We start from the raw sequence: 15,681 nt of genomic DNA on the forward strand, positions 1-15,681 counted from the left end.
GGAGGAGGGAGTAGGCCTTCTTGGTGAAATGCAAGAAAGGTAAGAGAAGCTTTAACTGATAATGAATTAATTAATGTAGAAACACACACAAGGTTGCTCTGCTGCTTCGCTTTGCCTCAGATTGCAGATTGTAATCATTCATTAGCAAAGTTTTATGTGGTTTTTACCTGTTGGAGGGAGGTGGAGCCGCACAGAGAACAATAAATAAACCAGCTGTGAAAAATTAATGTTGAGCAGAGATAAGAGACTAAAGCCATTTTTTGTACCAGACTGTAAACATGATTTATCTGCTGTGAAGTTGGGCCTTTTACCACGAGTGTCTGCGGGGATAAACTGACGCCTGGAACCAACCATCAATCAATCCATCAATCAATCAATTTTATTTATAAAGCCCAATATCACAAATCACAATTTGCCTCACAGGGCTTTACAGCATACGACATCCCTCTGTCCTTAGGACCCTCGCAGCGGATAAGGAAAAACTCCCCAAAAACCCCTTTAACAGGGGAAAAATGGTAGAAACCTCAGGAAGAGCAGCTGAGGAGGGATCCCTCTTCCAGGACGGACACACGTGCAATAGATATCGTAACCTTAAATGGCTGTTGTCAAGTTGGCTTCAATGTTCAGCCCTAGAGTGGGCAAAACAAATCAGCAGAATATAAATGTTATTTCTGAGTGACAGGGCCAAAAAAATAATGACTGAAAATCCACAGTGCTAGGAGAAAGGGGGGATCGATGAGGGCCAACAGGTCATTTTTTTTGCCCCATGGCCCCCTTGTGTGTCAGTCCGGCTCTGTCTGTTGAATATCTGGAGCAAACTGCAGACTCCTTATCCTTTTATATGGTGTATATAAGATTAGATTAAAGCTACAATAAGGAGAGGTAACGAGGTGTGTTGACCCAGAAAAATAATTGGCATACAGTGAAAATAAAATACAGCATAAGGGAAATTAAAAAATATGACCTATTCTTAAATAGACAGCTTATTTTTCCCTTGCTGCATCTTACTGTCAAAGATGACTCAGTATGTGGATCTCCCTACACCCATATCTCATGTCTAAATTATAAAAGTGTTTTGATTCGTAACAGATTTTTAGGCGTTTGAACAATTCAGTTACTGGTCCATCCCATCGTCGCGTCCTGCTGGCTGTGGTTCACATTACGTAGCGAGCGCTTGTCGTCAGCATGTCCAGCTATTTAAAGAGTTCTCGTGCAGCGTGGAGAGCAAACTGCACTGCTGCACCCTACTGCCTTCTCTGTCAGCCTCCGGCGCTCAGGCGTTTACAGCTTCACAAGACTTTATCACTGAAGGTAAGTGACTGTTGAATTCTTTCCAGAAATGCACACTTTGCATTCCTCTCCTGTGTAATACCTAGGCTTTGACACTGTGTGGTGTTATGGCAGCACTTTAATAAAGTTACCGAACTGCGTGCATCTTCACACTTAATTTTGCAGCGTGATAATAGTCGGTAGTAGTTCCAGTCTGCAATAAGTTTAAGTAAGGAATCTACTTTGTTAATGCGAATAGAGAGCATCTAACTTTTACTTTAAACTGTTTTCCTGCGCGTCTCGGCGGGCCTAATCTGCTTGCACCACGAGGCTGCTGCCAGAAATGTAATCTTGCCAGTAATAATGACACGGGGATTTGATCCAAACTGCGTGGCACTGCAGCAAGAGACTCTCCTCGACATGTTACCTAAGACTGTGAGCTAAAAGTACAAGTCCTTCATTCGAAATATTATTTAAGTTAAAGTACAGAGTAAGAGTAAAATGTACTTAAAGTAATCATAAAGCAAGAAATTAATGTTGGTTATTATATTATTGCAGTATAATGTTACAAAGTACAATTTTGACATACTTGGACTTGAGTATTTCCTTTACATTTACTTTACCAATTAAGATTTTACATACAAAACACATGAATCATTTTTTTGAAATATGATGCACTGTGAAAACTGCTCTACCCATTAACAAATGATGTGTCAATTAATCCCTGTCTTCAATTAATCTGACAGACATTTGCAGTTTGGACTTTTGGTGATTAAAAAACATTTGAGTCGTTTTTGGTTTTTTAAATACATATAAACACAAGTCCAGGAGCGGACGACATCATGCAACTGTAGCTGATACATTTAGTTGAGTGTCGTAAAATTAAATAGCAACTATCTTGAAAATCAATTAAAAGTTTTTTTAAGCAAATATTCTGTGCTTTCATCCTCACAAATGTGAAGATTTGATGAAGATTTGAAAATCGAATATCTTCATGCTCTGAACTGTTGGTTGGAACAAAACAAGACATTTAAAGACTTTGTCAGAGGTTTTGGGACATTGTAATGGACATTTTTCATAGTTTTATGACATTTTATTGTACAACATGAGTTGTTTAAATGTTTTACTAGTGACAATCAAAGATTATCATTAGTTGCTGCCTTTACATGCAATAGAGGTCCCCGACTGGAATTGAACCAGAAATATTGTGTCTACATGGTATGCATCTTAATCTCTAATAATGTGTTTTCGCTGTCTTCTAAATGTAGTGGAGTAAAAAGGCTCATGTTTGCCTCTTGTGTGTAGTGGAGTATAAAATATGAAGCAAATGTACTTTGTTAAGTCGCACCACTGTATTTAGCTTTGACTCTTGAACAGTTGTGTTTATGAATGGTTGGATTTTTTTTACTCATGTAAACCTGGATACACTGGCAAAAATCCATTATTTTATAGTGGATACAATAAAACACAAGTATAGTTGTGATGGATTACATCATACTGACAAGGAGTCAAAAGTCCAGTAGAATCCTGAGTATGTTGCCAAGGAAGATTATCTGTACGGAGGTGAATTTTATGACATATCTGTGCCTAACATTTGAATCTGTGTGGATTAGTTTACCAGTCTGGTGTGCAGAAATACACAGAGCGCTGTATAGAAGCAATCGAATCCAATTCAGTTATAAGTGCAGACCAGGCAGACAGTAGATTCGACAAATCGAGTGCACAGTGATTACTGCAGGTAATTCAATCAACTGAAGGAGCAGGAATTTACAACCCTACAAACTGGTTTTACTGGCAAGCAAACTCTTAGTAATCTTAACCCAGTCAATGAGAGTCAGACTGAGTTGGTGGAAAGAGAGCCACATATTTATGCCAAAAAGAATACCAAAACTTCACTGAGCCACTTGATCTTAAACTCTTCTCCACTCAGCTGCAAGCAGGTTGACAGTCACTGATCCAGAGGGACCATACCTTAGTAAGTTACATAGCTGAAAGGTAACGAGACTGAGACAGCTCAGAATACAAAGTGTAAAGACAGTTTTCCCCAGTAATTAAATGGGACACTTCAGTGCAATGTTGTCTAGGAAAACTTTCTTAAGCACTGCAGATTGTGTCTCTGACTTATTAAAGGTTTTTCTATCCTTCCCTTCATGTCAGAACACCACTGAAAAGACAGCATGACGATCCACAGTATGGCCAAGCTCTCTGTTCTGAAGGTTAAAGTTGGGAAATACGTGACGGTCCGGCAATTTACGGATGGAGTGAAGCTGTGTGCTTGTGATAGTCAAACAGGTATAACTATTTTCTGGTATGCCTCACTATTTTGAATAGTTATTTATTCTTATGGCAAATATATTGACTCAGACACAAAATATGTTGTCTTGCTTCTGTCCTCAGAACTTTTAGTCAACATATACACCCGGCAAATAGACAACAAGAACCAGATGGCTTTCTGTTTCCACCATAAAGGTGGTTGCTATCTCCTAAAAGTGGGGAAGACGGGAATGAACCTTGAGGTAAACATAAACCTTTGACTATATACTATATGTATATTTTTTTGTATAAACAATGTCCAGATAAATAATGACCTTGAAGGTGCTGGTGAAATCCATGGTATACAGTACAGGCCAAAAGTTTGGACACACCTTCTCATTCAAGGAGTTTTCTTTATTTTCATGACTATTTACATTGTAGATTCTCACTGAAGGCATCAAAACTATGAATGAACACATGTGGAGTTATGTACTTAACAAAAAAAGGTGAAATAACTGAAAACATGTTTTATATTCTAGTTTCTTCAAAATAGCCACCCTTTGCTCTGATTACTGCTTTGCACACTCTTGGCATTCTCTCCATGAGCTTCAAGAGGTAGTCACCTGAAATGGTTTTCCAACAGTCTTGAAGGAGTTCCCAGAGGTGTTTAGCACTTGTTGGCCCCTTTGCCTTCACTCTGCGGTCCAGCTCACCCCAAACCATCTGGATTGGGTTCAGGTCCGGTGACTGTGGAGGCCAGGTCATCTGCCGCAGCACTCCATCACTCTCCTTCTTGGTCAAATAGCCCTTACACAGCCTGGAGGTGTGTTTGGGGTCATTGTCCTGTTGAAAAATAAATGATCGTCCAACTAAACGCAAACCGGATGGGATGGCATGTCGCTGCAGGATGCTGTGGTAGCCATGCTGGTTCAGTGTGCCTTCAATTTTGAATAAATCCCCAACAGTGTCACCAGCAAATCACCCCCACACCATCACACCTCCTCCTCCATGCTTCACAGTGGGAACCAGGCATGTGGAATCCATCCGTTCACCTTTTCTGCGTCTCACAAAGACACGGTGGTTGGAACCAAAGATCTCAAATTTGGACTCATCAGACCAAAGCACAGATTTCCACTGGTCTAATGTCCATTCCTTGTGTTTCTTGGCCCAAACAAATCTCTTCTGCTTGTTGCCTCTCCTTAGCAGTGGTTTCCTAGCAGCTATTTGACCATGAAGGCCTGATTGGCGCAGTCTCCTCTTAACAGTTGTTCTAGAGATGGGTCTGCTGCTAGAACTCTGTGTGGCATTCATCTGGTCTCTGATCTGAGCTGCTGTTAACTTGCCATTTCTGAGGCTGGTGACTCGGATGAACTTATCCTCAGAAGCAGAGGTGACTCTTGGTCTTCCTTTCCTGGGTCGGTCCTCATGTGTGCCAGTTTCGTTGTAGCGCTTGATGGTTTTTGCGACTCCACTTGGGGACACATTTAAAGTTTTTGCAATTTTCCGGACTGACTGACCTTCATTTCTTAAAGTAATGATGGTCACTCGTTTTTCTTTAGTTAGCTGATTGGTTCTTGCCATAATATGAATTTTAACAGTTGTCCAATAGGGCTGTCGGCTGTGTATTAACCTGACTTCTGCACAACACAACTGATGGTCCCAACCCCATTGATAAAGCAAGAAATTCCACTAATTAACCCTGATAAGGCACACCTGTGAAGTGGAAACCATTTCAGGTGACTACCTCTTGAAGCTCATGGAGAGAATGCCAAGAGTGTGCAAAGCAGTAATCAGAGCAAAGGGTGGCTATTTTGAAGAAACTAGAATATAAAACATGTTTTCAGTTATTTCACCTTTTTTTGTTAAGTACATAACTCCACATGTGTTCATTCATAGTTTTGATGCCTTCAGTGAGAATCTACAATGTAAATAGTCATGAAAATAAAGAAAACACATTGAATGAGAAGGTGTGTCCAAACTTTTGGCCTGTACTGTATGTAAACATTTATATACATTGTGTTTTGTGTGTTCACAGCAAATCACCCCATCCGTGTGTCCTTCACGTGATGAGCACTGGTTTGAGAAGGTTCAACAGAACGTCGGCGATAAATTCGGCCTGCGATCTGTGGGAGATTCCAGCAAATACCTCTCATTAGATGCTAATGGGAAAACATTAATTGTCTGCCACAGTGAAATGAACGTGTATGGTCTGTTCACATGTTATAGCAAAGCCTAGAGGTATGTTTTCATTATTCTATCCAAAGTTATTTTGTGTTGTACTTATTTCTTCTGTTCTATATTTCATCTACTTTTACAAGTTCTGAACATGTGTCTCCAGAACGTGTTGCTTCTCTTTGCTTCTGGCAGTCTGTCAGAGCTTCCTGATTTATTTTTCATAATTAACATTTTAAGTTTTTTTGAAGACATGGGAATACCAATAAACTGAGAGCAAGAAGTAAATTATAATAACTGATATACCTGTCTAAGTTAACACAGAGGATTAAGACATACACTAAGAAAAACACTATATTAGTATATGTACAAATAACACAGGTTACAACTTCTGACGGATTTATTACACACAGTCTTTGTCCTTGCAGCAGTGTTTAAACATTTTCCCTTTGTTTGAATGCATGACACTCTATATAGATACAGTTGGTATTTATTTGAACGTCCTTTAACACAGAGGGGAAAAACACAGCATTTCCTACAATGCTGAAGTGTTGCTTTGTGGCTTTCTGCACATTAGATATAAAAGAATCCAGATTTAAAGAGTATTTTTTGACTTGTTGACTTGACATGTTTTTGTGTCAAAGTAACTAATTGCAACAACATTTTTTGAAATTACTCCAGTAGTGAGCCAGACCAGTCTCCTCCTGCTCTTAGCTCCATGCATTCACTCTGAATTTCTGATTCACTATCATGCCTCTGTTTATTCATAAAACCGGCCCTCACCATCCTTCTCTGTGTTCTTGGTTACCACAGGCATCCATCATCAGCTCAGCTTCATCTTCTACATTCCATGCTGGGACAGATACCTTCCTCTGGACCAAGCAGACAGTGCAATTCTTTAGCTAATGTGCCGTTCATAGGTGGCTAAGTGTCTTTTCATTAACTTTATTAAAGGGGTGCTCTTGCAGTTTAGTTCTGTACTTCCATTAAGCCGGGGGACCTGGAAGAGAGAGATTAAAAAGAAATGGTCAACATTGGGGCAGCAGTGGTCGAGATCTCATTATTTTTAATTCCCAGTATGGGTCAAGCTCAAAAAACACTGGATCCCAAACTTGATCCCAAATCTGATTTCATTTCTTAAGCCTTTCCAGCTGGTAAATATTGTTAAACTTGTGTTTCAAACATGACGCCCCAGTTTGTAACTTTCTGTTAAAAGTTTGAAGCTCCCGGACGATACCTGAGTAGTTCTCCGCACGACGAGTAAACTCATCTTTATGTGAACAATTAGTAGTGTTTCCCTTTAATGTGAAAATGTTCCTCAAATGCTTTTGATATGATGGCATTTGACATATCTCTACTGAAACAGATTTGTCGGGGTTCTTTGATGCAGCAATATTCATGATCCAGTAGGTTTTCAAAGTTTTAAGGACTTAGAGCTAATTTAGGGAGCCAGTATCAGGAAAAGTGCAGTTGCGAGTTGTCCACCAAAATCGCTAACTTTAGCTAACAGCACTGTCATTGATGACAGAAAGTAAAAACCACCAGTGGCCATACAACCAGGAGCTTTCTATAAGCTGTCATTTCTAACCTGATAGACAGTTGTTAGGGGGGCACAGTTTGATGCAGTCTCCTAGCAGTGTATTAAATGTAAGCTATTAAATGTGAACATATTGAATGTCTCCCAGATGATTAAAATATACTGCATGCATTTCATGTCATGTTCGGGGGCTGCAGTAAATTTCTCTGATGGCCACCATCGGCCTGCGGGCCAGTGAATATCATTCATTTTTCACCAGTTACAATCACGCAGTTTACCTAACACCTGCAATGGCTAAATCCATCTTAACTCATGACAAATAATATTTAATGCACATCAATGGTTGCTGCACGCCTTTCAATGTCTTATCTTGCTGGTGTTGGAAAAGAAAAGCTTTATATGTATATTTAAATGCATATATATTTTGGGGGGGGGTAATTGTATTTTATACCATACTAACTGTAAGTGTAAATGTAACCACATCTTTTAATAAACACTTGTATATCTTGAATGGTGTCCTGGTGTCTTGGAAAGAGTAGTCATGTGCGAAAGTTTGGAGAAGTGGTTATTGAGTAGCGCAGTGGTGGAAGATGTGCTTACATCCTTTTTTAAAGTAAAAGTGCAAATACCATGATGTGAAAATAATCCACCACAAGTAAAAGTCCTGCATTCAAACCTTTACTCAAGTAAAATACGTATCAGTTAAATATACTTAATTTATGAAAAGAGAAAGTACTCCATATGCAGTATAATTTTCAATGTCAGTGTTTAACTATAATGTCTGATGTGTTTGGATTAATTTTACAAATACATTCATGTGTAGATTGCATTTTACTGCTGTAGATGTTGAGGGTTGTGCTCATTTTAACTCTTATATACTGTTGGGTAGTTTAATTTACAGCAGTGCATCATATTCTATGAGAACAGTTTGCTTAAAATTAGTTTAGTTTGAGGTGTGGCCATCCTGTGAAAAACAATGCATCTAAAAAATCAACTTGTCATGTAGTCAGAAAAACACTTAATTTCATTTATTTAACTCATGACCATATCACACGGTATAGAGTACGAACATGACATTCAATAACAAGATGGCACACGGCGTGCTAAAAGAACAACCAATGTTACTTAAACAAAGGAAGGCCATTCTTCAAAAATGCACAAATTTACAAATTAATTTTGGGTCATCTGATTGTAATAACAAAGTTGATTTAAACATAGATGGACAATTTAAATAATACTTTGGCAAATATATCTCTCTGTAAGTCTTTAAACTTACACTCTGACATTCAAACAAAATGTGATACTCATCTCCCACACAGTTATCATCATAGAGGTTACAGATCCTCTGGTTTCTGTCCAGCCCTTTATATCGTCCAGTGTCTTTAGGAACTCTAAAGTTACAAATAACCTTTCTGTACTTTTAGCTTTCATGCAATGGATACTTGTCCAGTTTAAACTCTTGTTTAATTTTGACATATATTTATCACATGATCCCCAACTGATCTTTAAACCTCTGTTCGAGAGCTAGTTTTAACCAGTTGATGTTTGTGTGAGCCAGAGGTAAGACGAGCCACATTCATTCAGTATCTGCCTAACCTGCAAAACCCACCTGGATCATCATCAGAAAATGGCCAACATTTGCACAAGAAGCTTGCTTATGCAGCTCCTTGATGGCGGTCTTAAAAGAACCATTATAATTCACGATGACCCCGAGATATTAAAAGCAGTGAACAATCTCTAAATTTCATCCATTACACACAAATTTCAATTTGCTGATGTCAGCATGAATATACATGCAGTGCACTTTTAATATTAATCTAAGTATATAGATCTATTCTTGCTTCTTTTACTGGTTTTAACCAGTCTTCACCTTTGCAACAGCTGATCCAAGAGGTTTTTTTTAATGAGTTTATTTAGCTTAAGAACAGAATGAGAGTTTTCTCAACACATAAAGGAACACTTCAGTTTATCACAAACATGTAAAATGGGAAGGGAAGAGTAGGGAATGAAAAATGGTAATCTGAAAAATAACTAGTAACAAAAGCTGTAAGACAAATGTATGAAGTAAAAGTATGAGGTTGCATTAAAAAGGAAATGCTCAAACAAAAGTGTAATTATGTTGAATTTGTACTTACTTAAAAATGTTAGTTACATTTCAGCACTCAAGCAATTTTAGATGAAGAGTCACTCTCATTCTCTTCCTACACACATATTTTACATCACAAACCACAAATACCTTTCGCTGATTTCAACTTGCCTTACCTGCTTCAAAGACATGCTACTGGCAACCTATTTGTGGGAGGTTGTGGGTTAGGTATGTTTTTGTTAGAGCTGTCATCCTGCTGTTAAACATTTAATGAGCTAAGACAGTGAGTCACATTCAAATCAAATATTAGAGAGAGAGAGAGAAAAAAAGAAATCATCATGTCCAACTTTCAGTTCAACACTTCCTGCAAAACTAATGACATTTCCACAAGCCTTAGCTGTACTTTGTGTTTAGAGCTTATTAGCAAATTATTATCACCCTAAGTTCGTGAACAGCTGTGTGCTAAATTCATACTAGTTCTACACAGTATGTACATCGTAGACTGTAAAAATAATGGATGTAGTTACCGAGATGTCACTCATTAGTTTGTGGACTCCTGTTTTCAAACCTCAGGTTTGACATTTCAGCCTTCACCATCTTGGTGTTTTTACACCAGAAGTGACCATACCTGGGCAAGAGATTGGTGTTGTGGAGAAACAAGGGGCTGATCTGACTGAGAAGCCAGGGACACTATCTACACACACCCTGTCACTCAAAGCAGCCGCCCTTAGTTATACTTAACTTTAAGCCTTAATAAAATGTAAATGGGTGATTTATACAAAAATTCACCCCCATACAGCTGCCATGAATGTTGATGTTCGCTATAGAGACCGAACTCATTTTTGTACCAGGCTGTAAATGTGTTTATTTCTGCTGTAAAGTTGGACATTTTACCATGGGGGTGTACACTTTTCGGCCGGCCACTTTATCAGGTACACCTGTTCAGCTGCATGTTAATGTTAATAGCTAATTAGCCAATCATGTGGCAGCCACTAGGCATGGTGAAGACGACCTGCTGAAGTTCAAACTGAGCATCAGAATGGGGAAGAAAGGTGATTTAAGTGACTCTGAACGTGGCATGGTTGTTGGTGCCAGACAGGCTGGTCTGAGTATTTCAGAAACTGCTGATCTACTGGGATTTTCACACACAATCTTGTTGATGCCAGAGGTCAGAGGAGAATGGCCAGACTGGTTCAAGATGATAGAAAGGCAACAGGAAGTCAAATAACCACTGGTTCGTACACGTCCAACCTTGAAGCAGATGGGCTACAGCAGCAGACGACCACACCAGATGCCACTCCTGTCAGCTAACAACAGGAAACTGAGGCTACAATTCACACAGGCTCACCAAAACTGGACAATAGAAGATTGGAGAAACGTTGCCTGGTCTGATGAGTCTGGATTTCTGCTGCCACATTCAGATGGTAGGGTCAGAATTTGGTGTAAACAACATGAGAGCATGGATCCATCCTGCCTTGTATCAACGGTTCAGGCTGCTGCTGGTGGTGTAATGGTGTGGGGGAGATTTTCTTAGTACCAACTGAGCATGGTTTAAACACCACAGCCTACCTGAGTATTGTTGTTTTGTTAAGGCTTAAAGTTACGCATATTTAAGGGCAGGGTCGCTTGAGTGACATGTCTGTGAGGTGTCGCTACAGTCTATAGGTCAGATCGACCCTCGCTTCTCCACAGCTCCATCCTCTTGAGCGAATAGTGTCACTTGTGGCTAAAAAAAAAAAACAGATGACAACAGCCGAAATGCTGAACTTCAAAACAGTCCACAAACCAACGGGCAGCGTCACAGTAGCTATGTCCAACATTTTATACAGTCTTTGGTGCAAACACACTACTAAAAACCTGCTTATCAGTGTGTCAACAGGTGGATGTTAGCATTTAGCTGAAAGCTCTGATGTGTTTTAGTGCAGCCTCACAGAGCCATTAGATGGCTCTAGCTCTTGTTTAGGCATCAAGGTTGCATGCTTCTGTTGTTAGGATCTGCTTCACAGTAATATATAGTCATTTAAATGCTGTTAAAACAATGTTATATGTAACCAAGATATCTCATAACCTCTCATCAGTTCATACTGAGACTTGTGGAGCGGGTATTTCACAACTTAAAAAATAAAGGATGTGGAAAAATTTACTGAAATTCCTTCCAGCACAGTGGGTCAACTACTTTTCCTGCCTTAACTGGAGAGGAGCCTCCTGTGGGCCACTGTTGTTTTCTCTTGGAACCAGACAAATGGACTAATTCATTTGGAAACAAGAACCAAGTCCTCCCACAGTCAAGATTTAACAAAACTTGCTGCATTTACCAGAATCTGCAGCCACAAACAAAGGAAACCAGGAAACCTACAATCACTAAATGAGACAGTTGAGAAATCTTATTAGTAATACAAAACAGAGAGTGAGTGGGCCGTGATGAATGGTATAATCGCAGACCACCTGAGAAGTAATGAGTTATGGCACTTTGGATTCCACAGCACAGATAAATTAACTATAAAAGTCAGGCTATTTGCTGACTCGTGTCAATGTCGTTTCACAGAGCCTGACTCTTTATATACCATGTGAATCCTGAGGCAATACTAGGAAAGACAGAATATGCACTTTCTTCAGCATATTCAGTTGCCTCTGGCTCTTCTCCCAGTTGGATGTACCCAGAAAAACTGCAAAGAGAGGTGGTCCAAGAAGGATCCTGATCAGATGCCCAAACCAAATCTGAGCTCTTTCTTGCCTGTGCTGCTCACCATGTCTCCAAGTGGCGTGCCCAGCCAAGCTACAAAGCAAACACATTCCACTGCTTTTCACCCTCACCTTTTTGTGTGTGTGGCTGTGAGGAGCATACTGAATCTGCAGCCATGCTAGCGGCATTGTAAAACTATACTTGGGGTCAGAGGTGCTTTGAGCTAAATGGCTCAGCAAGTCATTACGAAACATTGTTTTAGAACCATGAATCTCTCTAGGTACATTGAGTAGTTTTTATTAGTGCCCCACAAACGACAATAAGCACTTCACATAAAGTTACGTGGTTAATGTAAAGTTATGGAGATTAGGTTTAGGAAAAGGACGGCAGAGGAGATACCCGCACACCAATGCAACTGGGCTGGACAGCCACAAAAAGGGTTCACAAGCTGTGCATCATCAGTAGCACCGATGATATTCGAGGACTGAAATGTTTGCTGCTGTTTTTATTCACTTTTTGCTATTTTTTCTTTGAGCACCCTTCTTCTTGTGCATGAATGTTCATTTTTTTGCATTGATCTCAGCCTGTGAACCCTTTTTGTGGCTGTCCAGCCGAGTTGCATTGGTGTGCAGGTATCTCCTCTGCCGTCCTTTCTTGGTTGTCCATTGTACCCATGCACCCGTGATAAACTTTTTTGTTGCCTTAAGTGGGCGCAGTTTCAAAGCAGCCCTTTTGTAGGTGAAGGAAAAGAAACATGGTGAGGACGTCCCATAAAATGACTCAGAGTTCACTCAAAGTTCACACAGTTTCAAACACTGGTTTCCTGAGGAAATTCCTGTTTTTTAGGACCACCCGATCACTCCCCAAACATTGTCAAATGCAGCCTCCACCAATTCCACCTTCAGAAAAGGGTGTTTGGGATGCGGACACACTTTATTTGAAGTATGCTGAGACCTTAAAGCTAGAGTCCAGGACTTTTACACATTAATGATTGCATGTTACATTTGAGCCCCTATCAAGTGAATTCACATAATGCTGATTAAGCCTATTGCTCCCTGTATTTCTCAGTATACCAGAGTAGGAGTGTCAGGTGTCTTTAGTGATTTAATGTTACATTTGCTTTGTTTTCGTTGCCTCTTTCAGTTTGGCACTGTTTTTCATGCATGTGGTGTTTTAAATGTTTTCTTTGGATACTGTGTATGGTAAGAGTTTGAAATGAAAATTAAAAGGAAAAAGATCATAGCGACCGAATGGCAGCCCAGAGTTTGGCAGAAGAAATGGGAGAAAAGGTTTTGGAGTGGATCCCCCAGATAAAGAAAGGATTAGGTGCTTTCAGGCAGAGCATGATTTGCAGGTGAAGCACACCATTCTGCCTTTGTTTTTGAAGTTTGCCCTGACAAGTGAGAGCACTTTTTTCAGCTTGCGGCATCTTTTTTTGTTGTTGTTACTAAGCCACCACTGAATCACCTGTCCTTAGCTTAACTGCTGTTTTGCTGTGAGGCAAGCTCACAGATCTGTTTCTTAAAGCCCCTACAAGGAACTTTCATTTTGAATTGATTTTGGCGACCCTGTGGACAAAAGCAGTAGTGTTTTGCCGGAATGAAGCCTACATTTTCCATGAGCTCTAGCATCTCATATTGTTGTAAAGACGCTTACCTGGCTCGCGCATGTGTTTGTTTTGGGGATGAATGAAACAACAAGACGGGAAAACTTTGCCCCCGCTCCTATCAGGGATCCCAGCTCACCTCTGCCGCGCCCCAGCTCCACCTCTCCGACGTAAGCACCACTGCCGCCGGGGTAAACGCAGCGGTCGGCTGGTAAGGCTGAAGGCCTGTTTGGCGAGCACTTCCACGGCTTCTTGGACTATGGAGCGGTGCCTCGCCTCTTTATTTCTCAGCACTCGCTGGACCCTGTCGACGCCTGGCTGGTACCTGTCGTAGGCCCGGATGAGGTGTTCCAGCCCCTCGGCCCCTGCTCTCCTCGTCAGGGTGAATCTGCGCAACCTGCGGCCTCTGTGTGTGGCTCCCCAGACAGCTAACGCTGTGGACCCGCCGGTTCCTGCCAGGATTGGGCTGGTAAATACTAGATCGCTAGCGAACAAAATGTTTATCCTGAAGGATGTCCTGACTTCCCGAGGATTGGATTTTCTCTGTGCGACTGAGATATGGCTGACTGTTGGTGAATCCAGTGATTTCACAGAACTTTTACCCGATGATTGCTGCTATTTTGACTCCCCGCGGACGTCGGGTCGAGGAGGAGGAATAGCGACTATTTATAAGAGTCACTATAAATGTAAGCAGCTAGGTAAGATGACGTGTGCCATCTGAGTGCCGTAAATCGCTTCGTCCTGGAAGCGAGCTGCGGCGGACCCGGAGACAGTTTCCTAAAGGTATGGATATACACTATATAGAAATAGCTTATCTTCACACCGATGGTCTCATTTGCTGTTGTAGGTCACGCACAGACATCAGCAGAAATGAGAGACTTTTGCATATCCAATTAAAAGTTCCTTGTAGCGGCTTTAAAATCTGCATGAAAAATGGGCAGGCGGAGGGCACTTGCTCTGGCTCTTAATGAGGGTGAGAGGCTGTTACTAAATAGTATGTTTATCACAGGGCAACAGAGATCTGTTTGGGTACATGAGACCCTCAGAAAAAGGAGAAATCACAGGGAATACCACCAGCTGGTCCAGGGACTTCACCTTGAAGATGGTCGTTCAAGGCTTTTACAATAATTAGGGGACAGTTTGACAATCTGCTGTCAGTTGTCAGGCCTAATTACAGTTGGCAGAACATTAGAACGTAGTTGAGGTGACAATTTGTTTAGATATGTCTTGCAGCTTGCCGAGTCTGACAATAAAAGAAAATTAACTTTAGCTTCACTCAAACCATGTCTACTACTCCCTTTTGTCAACACCACCACAGAAGGCCTGCTTCTAAGTTCATCTGACTGGTCAACAGGAAAAGCTGCAGCTTCAAGATTGTCGCCAAACCAAGTGGCAACCTCCAGGGCTGAAAACTGAAGCCAACGCAGAAGTGCCAAAAACTGCAGTTCCTCAAATGTCCACTTGAAGCTGGTTCCAGAGGCAAGTAAATCTCTGTAGACCTCCATGTCAAAATGCCCAGCTTTACAGCAGAAATAAACATGTTTACAGCCTGGTACAAAAACACATTTGGTCTTGACAACTGGAAGGGGATGTTTTTTTTTAATTTAACTCAAAAGTTTACATTTTATTAAGGCTTAAACTTATGTGTATTTATTAAAGGGAGGGCTGCTAAATGACAGGCAATCTGCAAGGCAACGCTACACTCTGTGAGTCAGATCCACCCCTTGCTCCTTTGCAGCTCCACCTTCTTGGCCAAATATGGTCACTTCTGACTCCAGAAACCAAGATGGCGACAGCAGAAAAGCCAAACTCAAGGCTTCAAAGCAGGACTGTGTATTGTCAGGTACCATTACTTCCCCTTATCATGTAATTCTGCTGAATGTTGTGCTACATCAACACAAAAACTATTTGGCACTGCTGCACTTAGCATTATCATTAACTTCTTCAACTACTGTTTTAAACAAACTTATCAGTATCATATAACATTTTATTATACCCTGATAGCTGTGTGATTATTAAAGCAACAATTAACCTTTTGCTAAGCCCAGCCCCTATGTGATGGTCCAACAAGTCGG

At 40.6% G+C, this 15,681-nt stretch overlaps 1 long non-coding RNA gene across 1 annotated transcript; it reads left to right on the top strand.

Annotated features, from left to right (window-relative positions):
- The first annotated feature begins 1,152 nt into the window (after positions 1-1,152).
- Positions 1,153-7,742, top strand: LOC117252126 (uncharacterized). The gene is made up of 5 exons (XR_004501297.2): positions 1,153-1,311; positions 3,427-3,561; positions 3,667-3,785; positions 5,558-5,760; positions 6,508-7,742. It is a non-coding gene; the product is annotated as an uncharacterized LOC117252126 (long non-coding RNA).
- Positions 7,743-15,681: the final 7,939 nt, after the last annotated feature.

This window comes from Epinephelus lanceolatus, chromosome 9 (assembly GCF_041903045.1).
Source record: "Epinephelus lanceolatus isolate andai-2023 chromosome 9, ASM4190304v1, whole genome shotgun sequence".
Classification (NCBI taxonomy): domain Eukaryota; kingdom Metazoa; phylum Chordata; class Actinopteri; order Perciformes; family Serranidae; genus Epinephelus; species Epinephelus lanceolatus.